Consider the following 15463-nt stretch of genomic DNA (forward strand, 5'->3'; position numbering starts at 1 on the left):
CTGTGTCTGAGCATGACGTCAGGAGGGCTCTGATCTGTGTGAACACCAGGAAAGCTGTCGGCCCAGAGGGAATATCGGGGCGAGTAGACCTGTGCTAACCAGCTAGTCCCGGTGCTCACAATGCCTCCCTAGCTGCCTCGGTTGTCCCCCCCTGCTTCAAGAGGTCCAACGTCCTCAGTCCTGTCCCGAAGATCACCTCTCCAGCCTGCTTGAAAGACTACCGCCGGGTGGCCCTCACCTTGGTGGTCATGAAGTGCTTCGAGGGGCTGATTAAGGATTACATCTGCGCCTCGGATGATCAGAAGGGGGCCTATGTGAAATTGCTGTTCATTGAATACAGTTCCGCGTTCAATACCAAGTGTCCGCACTAGACTGGCTGTCAAGCTGTGGGACCTAGGACTGAACACTTAGCTTTTTTCCTGGATCCTGGACTTCCTCACGACCAGGCCCCAGGTGGTTTTGGTGGGGAGGCACACGTCCAGCACCCTCACTCTGACCTCCAGGGTGACAGGTCAGCCACTATGGTCAGACAACAGCCTCCTCCTGATCGTCAGCAAAACTAAGGAGCTGATTGTGGACTTCAGGAGAGGGCTACAACTGAGTACACTCGCGCCATTGATGATTAAATTGGATTTCTGTCGATAGGGTGAGCAGCTTCAAGTACCTGGGTGTCCACATCATGGAGGACTTAACATGGACTATACACACAAACACTGGGGTAAGAAAGGCTAGACAGCGTCTTTAACACCTCAGGCAGCTGAAGAAATTCAGGGTCTCGGTGAGGATCCTCAAGTCCTTCTACTCAGGAGTAGTGGAGAGCATCCTGACAGGCAACATCACTGCCTGGTTTGGGAACTGTACTTCTCAGGACAGGCGGGCGCTTGAGAAGGTGATGCAATCAGTCCAACATACCACTGGAACTACCCTCCCCTCCCTGCAGGACTTATACACCAGGAGGTGTAGTAGCAGAGCCCCAGGATAATGAAGGATCCTCACCACGCCAACAATGGACTGTTCCAGCTGCTGCGGTCAGGCAAGAGCCTCCACAGCCACACAGCAAGGACTGAGACAGAGTTTCTTCCCGCAAGCCATAAGGACTATCAATGCTAAACTCACCAGGGGTCCTCACTGAGACACACACATAGGCCCCACTGCCTTACTGGACCATATGTTGCATGCTGTACGGCATACTGTATCACTGTTCTGGGTAACTGCATACTGCACTATACTGCTGTTCTGTTCAGTGTTGCTGCATTGCTGTGCCATACTGTTGTTTACTGTACTGTATATCTCCACACACACTACCTCACTTCATTCACATGCCACTTTACTGCACATTTCTGTATAAACATAATAGTATATTCCTTTATTTATATTTTGTAGTTCTACTTAGTATATTACCTTTTTCTACTATTTTATTCTACTTACTAACTGAATTACGTTTTAGGAATAAGTTAGTTTAGTCAGTTTAGTTAGTTAGTTAATTAGTTGGCTATTGTGCCAGTTATTGCTTATTTTGCATAACCTCCGGATGTGTTACAACGTCATTTCACTACATATATGTATGCTCATAGGTATATGTGTGTGACAAATAAACTTCTTAAATCTTGAATCATGAATCTTGAAATCCAACGGGTGATGCACTGGATGCAGATTTTTGTCCAGTCTACAAACCAGTAGTGTTAGCATTGAAAAGGAAATTATGGTTAGTTTAACGAAAAGCCAAAGAGACAATGTTTCAGTTACATCAGGGCAAGGAAATGTTGTAAAGGTGAAAGGAAGGAAAATCAGTGGGAAGCGTGGAGGAGCGGCACTTTGGATGGAGGAATGTGGGAGAGAGGGAGGAGGGCATGATGGGAAGGAAAAGAGGCACTGTGTGTGTGTGTGTGTGTGTGTGTGTTTGTGTGTGTGTCTGTGTGTGTGTGTGTGTGTGTGTGTGTGTGTGTGTGTGTGTGTGTGTGTGTGTGTGTGTGTGTGTGTGTGTGTGTGTGTGTTTGTGTGTGTGTCTGTGTGTGTGTGTGTGTGTGTGTGTGTGTGTGTGTGTGTGTGTGTGTGTGTGTGTGTGTGTGTCTGTGTGTGTGTGTGTGTGTGTGTGTCTGTGTCTGTGTGTGTCTGTGTGTGTGTGTGTGTATGTGTGTGTGTGTGTCTGTGTGTGTGTGTGTGTGTGTGTGTGTGTGTGTGTGTGCGTGTGTGTGTGCGTGTGTGTGTGCGTGTGTGTGTGTGTGTGCGTGTGTGCGTGTGCGTGTGTGTGTGTGCGTGTGTGTGTGCGTGTGTGTGTGCGTGTGTGTGTGTGTGTGTGTGTGTGTGTGTGTGTGTCTGTGTGTGTGTGTGTGTGTGTGTGTGTGTGTGTGTGTGTGTGTGTGTGTGTGTGTGTGTGTGTGTGTGTGTGTGTGTGTCTGTGTCTGTGTGTGTCTGTGTGTGTGTGTGTGTATGTGTGTGTGTGTGTCTGTGTGTGTGTGTGTGTGTGTGTGTGTGTGTGTGTGTGCGTGTGTGTGCGTGTGTGTGTGCGTGTGTGTGTGCGTGTGTGCGTGCGTGTGTGCGTGTGTGTGTGCGTGTGTGTGTGTGTCTGTGTGTGTGTGTGTGTGTGTGTGTCTGTGTGTGTGTGTGTGTGTGTGTGTGTCTGTGTGTGTGTGTGTGTGTGTGTGTGTCTGTGTGTGTGTGTGTGTGTGTGTGTGTGTGTGTGTGTGTGTGTGTGTGTGTGTGTGTGTGTGTGTGTGTGTGTGTGTGTGTGTGTGTGTGTGTGTGTGTGTGTGTGTGTGTGAATAAAGGGGGGTTCAGGGCGGCAGGGAGGGTAAAATGAGTTCCCCCGAGAACAGTGAGTCAAAGCTCAATAATGGTGGTGAGGCAGAGCGAGGCTCATGCACCCGTCCTGCCCTCATCACCATGAATTATTAACACCACGTACCAGGGAATTTACATATCTATTATCATTATTGTAATAAAAATAACTCTATCCATCGGTCATCCTTTGTAACATTGTGGGTATAGCATGTTTCATATTCTGTGGCTGTTAATTTATGTATGTTTGTGGGGGGAGTAAGTATATATATATATAAAACTGTTTTTTTTGGGGGGAGGGGGCTTACCAAAATGCACAGACAGATCCTATGAAGATTACCTGTCATTTCATACAATCTCAATCCTATACAGATAGATACTGTGTATTTTTGGGCTGGGAAAGTTAAAGTGTTAATTTTTTTGTTTGAAATGTTTTGTGAGTTGGTGGGAGTTAAATGCTCCATTTCGTTTGTCAATTTAACTTTTATTTTTATTTAGTTAAGACATTTAAGGCTTAAAAATCAAGAGTAAAATACACAACGATCACTATCACCAGAAAGCGATTGGCTGGAAACTGGCTGAAAACGAGGTGAGCTCAACAGGTCAGTATGGCCCATCTTAATGAGCAATTAAAAAGTGAACGTGAAACCCCATTCATCTGTTCAGTGTCTTCGACCACTTATCTGACTTGTGATATGAGAGGGAATATTTTCAAACATGTAGTAGTATAGCAGTATTAGGTTATAGGCTTCACTCGGCTATCACTGCAATCACTTTAAATCATGAAGAAAAAAAGTGTGAAGTAAAAAGTATTATATACTCTGTTAATATGAGCAATGAAATAATAATTTAAAGTGTGCTCCGTATTTCACAGGAGAGTCTTCTGTGACAACGGTCCCGTTAAATAATATTATTAGTGTTAATTCTGCATTCATTTAGTGATCAATTTGGTGATTCCCTGTTTAAATATCGATTTTTTTTTTACAACCATCGATACAATGTTTTTATTAATTGTACAGCAAATAACAATAAAACTAAATTAAGAAATAGCGGTATCTTATTCACTATTTGCACATATGGAGGCCACTGTTACCTAGATTTCAAGTTCTCAAAACAGGCCTGACGGTCTGGTCTGGACTCTGTTTAGGCAGAGGCACTATTTGACGCTACTTATCCAGTGCTACTGATTGTACCTTTAAAATGAATTACTGAAAACAATCAACACGTGGGAATGTCAGCATTCAAATCAGCACTGCAAGTACCCAAGAATGAGTACTCGATACTCGCTCTAAAAAGGTGCATCTCTACTGGACAAAAAAGGGAAATTGCGTATCACCAGGCCGTTAGGAGGTCAATTTCCCACCCATTTCCATACAAGAAGAGTTAAAATTTCCTTCCACCAGGGGAGAGATGGAAGAGAAGAGCGCCTGAAAGAGGAAGGGAGGGAGGGCGAGAGAGAGCGAGCGAGCCGCTCACCAAGTGATGGAATGATATTGCTCTTCTGTCTTAGTTCACACCGAGGTTACCTGCCCCGAAGCCGCTGCCTTTGATTAGCTTTTTGTCTTACGGCAGAGAAATCTGCCGCTCAGACGGGCACATAACTCAAGATATTTACAGGCGCCCTTTTGGTAAAAAATAAATAAAATAAAATAATGAAAATAAATCTCTTTCCAAAATTCCCCCTCTGGTTCAAATTTCAATCCCCATCGCTCGTGAAGTACCACTTACAACAATTTGGTGGTAGAAATTGTCTCAAAATTCAAAGATGTCAGACCAATGAGAAGAAATCATGTTGAAAAGCTTTGCTTTGCGTAAAATGGCTTTTGTTTGGTCCAGTCAATTTTTGACATTTTTCGGTGAAAAGAAATAGATTGCTTGCACCTCCATCGCCTCGCTAGCACCAATAAGAGAGGGACCTTACAAAAACTGAAAAAAAAAAACGTTATAAAAATATTTTATCACGATGAAACGTCCCAGATTAGCAACGCCGGCTTTTGGAGCAATGAGCCAAGAGCTCAGATTCACCGCAACACATCTGGTGGCTTCGACAAGCGATCCATTAAATGCAGAGGCAACGCAGTGGCATCGTCGGCTGAACTGAACTCCCTGAGAGATCTTGCATTTGCGCTTCCATTTATTCAATTAAACATGCTTTTTTTTTTTCTTTTTTTTTTAACAGCAGAAACGGAGGAAGGGGCAAGTGGGTGTTGTGCGAGGCTTGTTGTTCGCCGTTGGTGGCGGAAAATCTCAGTCAGACAGACAGAGAGCCCAGCTCAGACGTGGACAAGTTGAATCAATCGCACACCACAGCCCACACACACACACACACATACATTCGCTCAGGGACCGCCACACGCTTTCCACTACAAATTGAGCGTGCAACAGGGATGCACCTTCAAACACACATACATTTACAAATTGTCACAAATCATTTGCACGCTACGGCTTAGGATAATTAACTGTAAAATTGTAACTCGCTGCACAGCGGGTTAGGGTGGGGTGTCGTTTCTGTGGTTATTCTACATGGAGTTGAAATGCGGGAAAGAGGCTTTTTAGAAATAGGCCTGCTTCGTTCTTTCATCGGGCACGTGAAACAGAGCGTCAAATATATGGAATGATTTGATTGGTGAGTACACTTGCAACAAACTTTCTCTGAATATGTTGAAGGTGTCAAGCTGCCGCGGCTTCGGCCCGAGAATGTCTTCTTCTTTTTGGAAAATCTGTTACAGTAGTGCCAAAGCTATTAACAAGTTTGCACGCTCTCCTCACATTTGTGTGGGTGACCTCTGGGTTGAGGCTGATTGAGAAGAGACAGAATAGACTGAGAATTGCCCAAATTTGGTTCCAGTGAATGTGTGAAACTCAGATCCATGCCAAACTGAATTGGATATGAAATATGGGCACGCTTGCAGGCAGTTATACTGCAAAGTGAAGTCATTTCACAGCACCCAGGGTGTAATGGCATGTCAAGGGAGCTTAGCTGTCATCTACTTTGTCCATCCCATTCAACACAGCATTGAGATACAAGCCAAAAGGATTTTGTTTGTAATTATTTTTTTATGGACATTCAGCATCAACCAAACATTTCCACAAGCTGTATTTCATGTACTGTATGTGAATATTGTATATTCCTTTTTGTCATGAATCTCAAAAGAGTCATTTTCAGATAAAAACACACCCATGAAAGAATTTTAAAAAGAAATACGTACAACTATGTACAATTAGGGAGTGATCTTTTCTTTGCAACATAATCATTGAGGCGTTACCCATTTTTTCCAGTGTGAAGCAAATTGTTCCAATTTATGATCGACAGATGCTGTTATCGTCTTGATTTGGTTCATTGTTCATTGATCATTGTTGATCTGACGCTGAGCTGGCAGCGGGGGGGGGGGGACCCAGAGCCGAAATGGGGCCGAAAAGGATGCTTGTGTGAAAGGGACAGCCGGCTTGCCTGGACAGGCGTGTAATGTTTTGATGACGTCTCAGTCAAGTTTTTTTTTTTTTTATAAACTTGAATGGATAAACGACACTGAATCTAATTTAATTTAAACGGTGTGATGTTTGTGTGTGTGATCACAGGGCTTTCTATTTTTTACTGCCTAAGCCCCACAAGCCCCACATGGGCTCATTCTTTCTTCATTTTGGATTGAACTTTACTGATCAAAATAGAACGTAACAGATCTACTCCCTGAACAAACAAGAACAAAAAAAACGCAAACGAAAAAAATAGGTAAAGGGGATGTGATTCCAGGACTGTCTGCGGGGAAAGCCTCTCCTACCTATGGGCTGAAGGCCCCTACTGTATCACCCAAAAAAGTCAAAGAAAAAAGTCTCTGTCCCTTCCCTGTGTATTCCTCCCTTGTATAAATGTATATTCTCTTTTGGGGAAAGGGAGTGAATGCAAAAACAAGTCCACATTAAGATATGTATTTCTTAAGATGAATATAGCACCATCTCTTTTGATAATTTGACACCGCGACACTCTTCTCTCGCCTTTCTCCCGTCCGCCGCCCTCTCGGTCCTCCCTCCCCTTTCCAGGCGGAGCGGGATAGCTCCTCGGCCAGGCTCTCCCTCGGTGTGATCACGCTGACAGACGGTCCTTGGTCCTTTATCTCTTCAGTCGCCTCCTCCACTGTCTGGTACAGCCCCTGGTATACCCCCTCCTCATAAAACACTTGTAGTTTGGCAGGGAACGGAGTCTGGAAGAGGATATTTCTCTGCTTTAACACTCGCTTCACTTAAGAATATTCCTAAGGCTTCTGCAGGACTGCCGGGAGGTTAGTCTCGATCGGAGTATATTAGTCTTAGGTACAAAAAACACCTTCTGCTTTCTACAATCCTCGTGCAGAATCTCGTCTTTGATTTTGTAGTGGAGGAATGTGACTATTATTGACTGTGGCTTGTCTTCCCTGTCGCCGGAGGGTCTCGGGGTGCGAGCCCGAGGTCTCGTTGTCGAGCGCCGTAGTCAGGGAGATCTCCAGTGTGTCCCTGTAATAACTTTCCACAAACTCCACCATGGCCGACCCCTCCGCTCCTTCGGGAAAGATACATATCCTCATGTTCTCCCGTTGAGATCCTTCTTCTTGGTGAAGTAGTTTATTTTCTTGTTGGTTTGTCACTTTTATCATCTTGCTTAGGAGCTGTTCCACGTTTTCAAGACGGTCTTCCACCTTTATGATTCGCGTCTCTGCCGCCGCTATTTTTGATTGATGTTGGTGAGCTCGGATGTAATATCGTTTAGTTGTTTTTTGTGTCTTTCTCCTCCAAAACATTTGTCAAACTTGCCACATCGTTTGGAAGAGGGTTGTCGTTGGCTTTGCCATCTTTTGCCTGTGCAGGAGATCTGTTCTCTGTGTTTTCTTGTTTGCAGGCTCTTCAGTGGAGCGTTCTTTGGTCAATCCTTTTTTCCCCATACTTTGCCCACTTACCAGTTCAAGTATTATCGAGAAATGTTGTATTTTACGGTTTAACAGGGGGAAGTAAGTGTTTTTCGAAGGAGCTGTTATTTTAGCCTGCCATTCAGGATGATGACATCAACGGAAGCTCCCGAACAACTTTGACTCAACCTTACTGCTGAGCTTTCAGTCTTTTGTCGCTAATGACGCCAACCACTCATGCTTTATAATCTGATGCTATTAAATGGGAATGGTCCAGAATTGTCAATGCTTGTTCTGATTTTCGAATTGCTCACGATATTAAGAAATTGTTATTCATCCAACCACGATCATCTATCAACTTGATTCAAGATGATGCTTGAAACTAATCTTGTTGCATTTAGCGCCAAAGCAGGTAGCAATAGCACGTCAATAGGCTACTTCACATGAAGAATTGAAATACATTCTCCAGGCCAACGGACAGCTTGGAGTTGTAGATAAGAGGATTTCTACATTCATTTCACCACGTTTGAAGCCACAATCTTTGTTAATGTTAGTCTAACTGCAACATATCCTAATGTAGCCCCTTGAAACGCTGAAACTGTCACAAAGCCGTGAGCTTTGTAAACAAAGGGCAGAGAAGGTGGAGTTAGGAAAGCCTGAGGCTTTATGCAGCATTGAAATTTGGCAGGCACAGAAAAAAAAAAAAAAACATACAAATGACAACTGTTCCAAATCAGCGAGCTGCTGACATCACCGTGTGGCGCGCTGTTGCTGCAGAACGAGCACTTGCGTATATTATATCTATGTGTGAGTGTGTTTCTGTGTGTGTGTGTGTGTGTGTGTGTGTGTGTGTGTGTGACCCCCCCCCCCCCCCCCTCTGGGCCGGAAACAGATGCTTGACAGGCAATTACATCTTACCAGCACTTTTAAAACACAACAAAAAAAGAAAAACGCTAGTGCAACCTTCCAACTGCTGCTGCCACAATATGATTTGACTTCAGACTGACAGCCAAGTGCAAGAGAGGATGGCCAAGAGACAAAGGGAGTAGCAGACAGAGAGAGAGAGAGAGAGAGAGAGAGAGAGAGAGAGAGAGAGAGAGCAAGAGAGAGAGAGAGAGAGAGAGAGAGAGAGAGAGAGAGAGAGAGAGAGAGAGAGGCAAGTTGAAGCAAACTAAAGCAAGTGTACTACTAAGGGATACGGAACTTGAGTACAGCTGTAGAGTACAAAGGGGCTCACTGCTCATATGCAATGGAAAAATATCAGGATCTAATATAATGGACGGACTGACTTAATGCAATTTGACACTTTTGGTGATTATTTTGCACCTGTTGCAAATTTCCTGCAGAAGAGACTTTGAGAGCTAGAAGATTAGTCACTATGCAGCCTCTTGGAATGCTGTTGCTGGCCATTGGAAAGGCCAAACTCCAGTCAATTTCACTTCCAGCTTCATCCCACCCTTTCTCCGACTGGTTGCTATGGCTGCAGTTGGTAGTTGCACCAACCTGTGCCTTAGCAGCACCATGGCAATAAACCATGACAATGAACAAAGCAGATTCTCAATAATTTCAAGATTCTGGTGTGACACTCTTAATTGTTTGAACATTCACCGTGATTGGTCCATTAAAAGAAAGTTACGGTGTGGGGATGGTGTGGTTTAAAGAGCCACACTTGTCTTAGGTAATTGGATTAGAGTGGCTGCATACCTGTTGCTCGATGGTTGGTCTAATGAGCAACAGGGAAAATCCCCATCCACACACACACTCACGATAGGATCCCTTGTCAGGACACATGTCTATCTGCTCCTCAGCTAATTCCAGCTAGCCCACTCTCCACAATAAACTGTGTGTCTACAACCCTGTTGTCTATGTCTCTGTGCCGGAGGTCCCTGAAAACACCACTTACATTGCATGTGGTAGGTGAATCTCCCATACTGGCACCTTAACAGGGACTCTCCGGCACAGGGAAGGGACACATAAGGGCTGTCCGAAGATGCCCAGGAGCTACCAGCGGATGAACGGGCCCTAGCTACTCTGCCCAGCAGCCACCGCTGGGACCATCCACCAGCCCAGCAGCCAGGCCACCCCTCCAAGCAGTCCCTGAAACAGCCAAGTCCGGCCACGCCTTCATCAGCCAGCACAGCAACCCGTGGCCCCACGCTCGGGAAGGGAGGCAGGGGGCAGTCTGTCGTCGCCCTGGAGGAAGGAAGCCAGAGGGCCATGCTGTTTCAGGGAACCAGGTAAATTTTTTTTGGACATTTATTGGTTTAAGGTATGGAAACCCTGTTTCAGAGTCTGGTGTTTTACTGTTTAAGGTATAGGAACCCTGCGTCAGAGTCTGTTCTTTTCCTGTATAGCAACCCTGTTTCAGAGTCTGTTTTAGGCTTTTTTTTTTCTTTTTTGTCCTGTGCTTGGTAGGCTATAGCCAGTCATCTTCCCGGCCTCAGTTTGGTGTCAGCGGTATGTGGACGCTGGACATAGTGGACATGCTACTGTTCATATCTGGAGAATGACATGATTTGACGTGACGTGGGGTTGGTGATGCAGATTATGAACAAGATTCTCAAGTTTACCTGCAAATGCAGCCAGGGGTGAAAAGAAAATGAAAAGACGCAGCCCCAAACAGTGCAGGTGGGATAGGGTTGTGGTTAGCCCACATAATAACTCGAAGTACTTTGAAGATATTTGGCATACGCACATCTATATATTAAATGACACACCGAGGTTGATATACAAAGACTAATATTATTGACAAACTTTACATTTTGTTGTGTTGTCCGCACTTTTAAACTACTAAATAATTCCATTTTTATAAAACATGTATATTCTTACTGTTAAATAAAAGCTTTTTTTTAAACAAAGATGTTGTGTGTCGATGATGCTGTTCAACATTCCCTCAAAACACAAGAACAATGCAGAGATTTCCCAATTCAGCAGGGTGTCAAGTGGCCATGCGGCAGGTAGCCATGTGGCATTGTTGGTCCTCCCACACCATTTTCATTCTGGGGAATGAAGCCAAGTGTTGCGAAAACTTTGAGGGTGATTATCACCGAAACACAATTAGTGACACCTTGTTTTGAAGCTCTGATTCTCTACTTTCAAATGAGGTGAAAAAAGTCAAGGGCACCAAAAGTAGCTAAATTCTGCGGTGGGTCACACATATATATATATATATATATATATATATATGTGTGTGTGTGTGTGTGTGTGTGTGTGTGTGTGTGTGTGTGTGTGCGTATATGTGAAGTTATTGTGAATGTGATGGTGAATGTGTGGTTCATGTGCCCTCCAGAAATGCCAGAAGACAGATGATCCACTACAAAAACCCAAAACAGTGTTTTTTGTTTTTGTTGTAAACTTTTCTCTGCAAAACAAATTTATTTGACAAATGAAGGAATGTCTGGCTTAAAAATGCAAGTGCTGTTTTGAACAGCCAAGAAAATTGTCCGGAACATTGGAAAAATTTGGCGTCATGGAAAGAACTGGCAATTCCATTAAAACAAGGTACAATGATTGACAAACAAGAGCAGGCCATGGTGCAGAGCAGAGTCAGAGGAGAGCAGTGCTGATAGGACTGGTTGCTATTGTAAAGTCTCTGGCGGGTAAGAGGTTGAGCTTTTGGCACAGTTTGAGCCAGTTATGAAAGACCACATCCACAAGATTGAAACTCAAGCATCACATTTCAACTACTTGGGCAAAACCATTCAGAATGAGTTGCTTGAATGCATCACTGGAAATATTCTACCAACAATTGCTATAGTGCCTGATTTCTGCCTCTCCAAAAAACACGTCAACCTTTCATTCAAAATGTGATCCGAAACCAGATGTGACAGCAGAGTGAAAGCTGTAGAGCGTTTGCGATATAAAGCCGCAGCTTTGAGAGAGGCAAAGCTGGTTTATCACCCCCAGTGGCCCCTGGACACTGAAGCTCATAACCCCCCCCCCACACACACACACACACATACACACCATGCCCACCCCACACCACACACTCAAGCCCTTAAACGCCACCTTAATTATTTTGAGCTTCCTGTCAAGCTGGCATGTCAAATCCACCACACCATAATCACACACCTATTGGTCAAAGGCTAAATAACGAGTCCAGCTGAGCAGGTATGCCTATATAGTTCCATAGACCAAGTTTTGCCATTTTACTCACAAATGACAAGACAAGTAAACAATGGATTAAATGACAATATGGCAATATTTGTATACCCTTAGAACCTTACGTGCAGGCCTGTCCAACCTACACGGGATGATGTTGAACCTTCGTCTCACCACCCCCCAGATGCTGTGCCTCCAGTGTCATGAACCTTTCCACCTGCACTATTTGTAAGTACAACCTTAAATCAGACGGGGCAACCCACTGAACTAAAGAATGTCAGTAAGCGGAGGAGAAGAGACTAACCAAGATTCCCTCAGTAGCGGCAAGGGAAGAGGGAAGAGGGAAATGTGGAATATGGAAGATAATTTTCCCCGCGTCGTCATTGGGGCCTGAGTCCTTCTGATCAAGGCTCAACCCGCGGATGGTGTGAGGCTGGTAACGCACTTGTCGTGCTGGGACGTGGTATTCCCAGAGTCGGGTTGCTTGGGAATGTCGACAAGTACCGTGAAGGAAAGTTGAAAAGAACTTTAAAGAAAGAGTTCAACAGGGTGTGAAACCGTTAAGAGTTTAACAGCGGGTTAGGCTTGGTGATTCAATGTTGTGAGGCTCCCCTGGTGAGGGACCTCCATCTGGGCCCCATTCAACTTGTCGATGGGGACAGGGCCCCCTCACCCCTGGTGCTACCCTCGACCGGGGCGGAATGTCCTCAGTCTGCCCTAACCGAGTCACGTCTTTCTTTACAGGGACCGACCATGTACACTTGGAGCAAAGGGTCAGCAGCGATGTCAGCTAGCCATCCAACCTATCTTGAAACATGGACCAAGAAGTGTAACGCATGCGCGGGTCAGAGGGTCTCACAAAACCCCATGGCCTAATGAAAGTGAAAGTTGCCATGTCTCCCGGGGTGGGATCCCAGCCCCCCGGGGTGGAGGTGAAGTTTTAGCACATGAGATAGTACCTAAGATGGTGAACTATGCCTGGGCAGGCATAAGCCAGAGGAAACTCTATGCCCCACAGCGGTCTTGACGTGCAAATCGGTTGTCCGATCTGGGCATAGGGGCAAAACACTAATCGAACCATCTAGTATCCGGTTCCCTCCGAAGTTTACCTCAGAATAGCTGGTTCTCGACATTTGCAGTTTAACTGGTGAAGCAAATGACTAGAGACCTTGGGGACTGTGATAACCACAATATTACAATTGTCATTGGATACATGAAATTATGTTCTGTGGAACCCGACATAAAAAATAGGACCCTTTTTTTTCACATCGCGGAGGGCCCTTTCGAGCTCAGGGGCCCCTGGCCACATGCCCGTCTTGCCCATATGGTTGATCCGGGCTCGGAAAGAAGCACTGCTTGAGGTGAGAAACCAGGCCAAAAACCCAACCATCCAGATTTAAGCCCAGTCTTCTGCTTTTCTCTCTGAACAGTGGTCTGGTATGACATATTGAGTCAAATTCCTGTGAGCAAACTCATGCAGTCCCAAACAATGCAAGTGGATGTAGCAGTAAGTCTACTGAAAAAGACAGTAAATGAAAAAGAGAAAGAAAATGCTCTTGAGTCTTCCAGAGCCTCAGGCTCATGTCCTTGGCCGATGTTTGTGCAGCCTTGTGGCATTAGCCAAGGACATGTGTCAAGACATGAATATGGATGCAGTCCTTGTGCAAAAGTGGCTCAGGTCCACAAAGAGCTCCTTCTGATACGAGTCTCCTGATGAGCCTTCCTGGATGCCTTGCAAAATCTGGAAGCAACCTTCTTTAACGTGATGGTGGATGCTGCAGTGTCAGCACTAAAGGAGAGGTTTTCCACTCTTGAAAATGTGGAAGACAAGTTTGGCCTTCTGTCAAACTTCCAAGACCTGCCACACCAAGAGTTGATGAAGCAAGCGGAGGCACTTGCACACATCTTCAGCCATCGAGGGCAATCTGATTTGGATCGGAGCTGGCACAGGAATTGGAAAATTTACCTGACTTGCCATCAAAGAGCATGACAACTCTTGAATTGAAATTAAATTATACAAATGAGCTCTGTATTGTTCTGCGGATCAGTTCAACTCTGCCAGTATTAGTAGCTTCAGCTGAGAGAAGTTTTTTGAAGTTAAAACTCATAAAAAACATACCTAAGGTCAACCATGACTCAATAACGCCTCAGTGGTCTGGCTTTAATCAGCTTTAACCATGAGGTTGGTGGTCAGATTTCAAATTCTGATGACTTTGCACTGAGGAAGGCCAGAAGGATTGCACTGTAAACCAGAGGCAGTAGAAGTCAAGTATGATGATAGGGAGTGGAATGGTATTGGTCAATTGGTGAATTTGTACTTTTTATTAGTTTTTCATATTATACTCTATTTTGATTATCCAACACACGCAACATATTATTTTTACATGAAAGCACATTTGCACATATTCTTTTATCGTTTGTTACTGTTTCTTCTTGAGACAAAGTGAATTTGTGCTTCGGGGGGGGGCTTGCCTAGGGCACCAAATGTACAAGGTCCGGCCCTGCTCAGGGAAGAAACATATTTTGACACATTCAAATCAAATAATAAATAAAAGATTGGAAGTAAGCCTATATATGGCAATATTTTACTGCGACTTTTGAAATTGCAGTATTTTATCAAAAACGATCATCTATAATGAAATAACTTGGCAAGGGGCCAGGAAACTACACTTGAAGGCAAAACTATGTCATCAGCAAAGCTACAAGGCCATATCTACACTACTCTGAATACATATACACTTGCAGTAGGAACCGCCCCATGGCATTGTGCTATCCAATCACAGTCCACACCAGCAAATATACATGACCTGGCGCTGATGTGACTTGGTGTAGTAATTTCACTGATCGGGTTCACAATATATCCAGGATCATAAGGTTATTATGGGGATGGTGGCTCAGGAGGTAGAGCTGGTCGTCGAGTTATCTAAAGGTTGCTGGTTCGATCCCAGGCTCCTCCTCTTCCTCCTGACACTTAATGACGACTTACAATTGAATAATTGTAAGTTGCTTTGGATAAGAGTGTCTGCTAAATGTAATGTATAGGGGAATACAGTTATCTGGAACCAGCACTGGGAAGCAAATTCACCGTTGCTCTCAAACATATCACAAAAAAGGTTTCAATGTGGACTTATTGAAATGGCAAAATGATCATAAATTATTGATTGTATATCGTACAGTGGTTATTGTTATCATACAAATATGGTAAATACAGTCTGACAAATCTGACAAACCTTATAGGAAGCCACTTCTACAAAAGAGTGGGCAAGCGAGTAAATCTTCAATTCACAAACTGAAACTAATCAGTGAGGAATGAATCAGACTGTTCTGATTCTTGTTCATCACAAGTCCTCCCTTGCTCACCGTGCTATGCAACAACCGAATGAAAAGAAGAAGAAGTGTCAAAAAAATGTAACGACTCATTTTACTGAATGACTCGTCTAGAACAAAAAAAGAGAGTCGAACCTTTTATCAGTACGTTTGCTCATCACTTTCAGAGTGAAACTTCTGTTCTGATGAGCACAGCGTTGCTATTCTCGGTGGAACTGATGAATTCGATGAATTACTCCAGCCTTGCAATTTTGCACACTAATTTGCAATTTTGACAAATAACTGCGGCGGCACAATTGAAAGACCCTACTCTAGGAGTTCCTACGGCAACCCCTAACCGGATCCTATAGGATGCTATGAGGATTTTTTCCATGAGGGAA

The sequence above is a fragment of the Zeus faber genome (genome assembly GCF_960531495.2).
Source record: "Zeus faber genome assembly, chromosome: 19".
Lineage (NCBI taxonomy): Eukaryota > Metazoa > Chordata > Actinopteri > Zeiformes > Zeidae > Zeus > Zeus faber.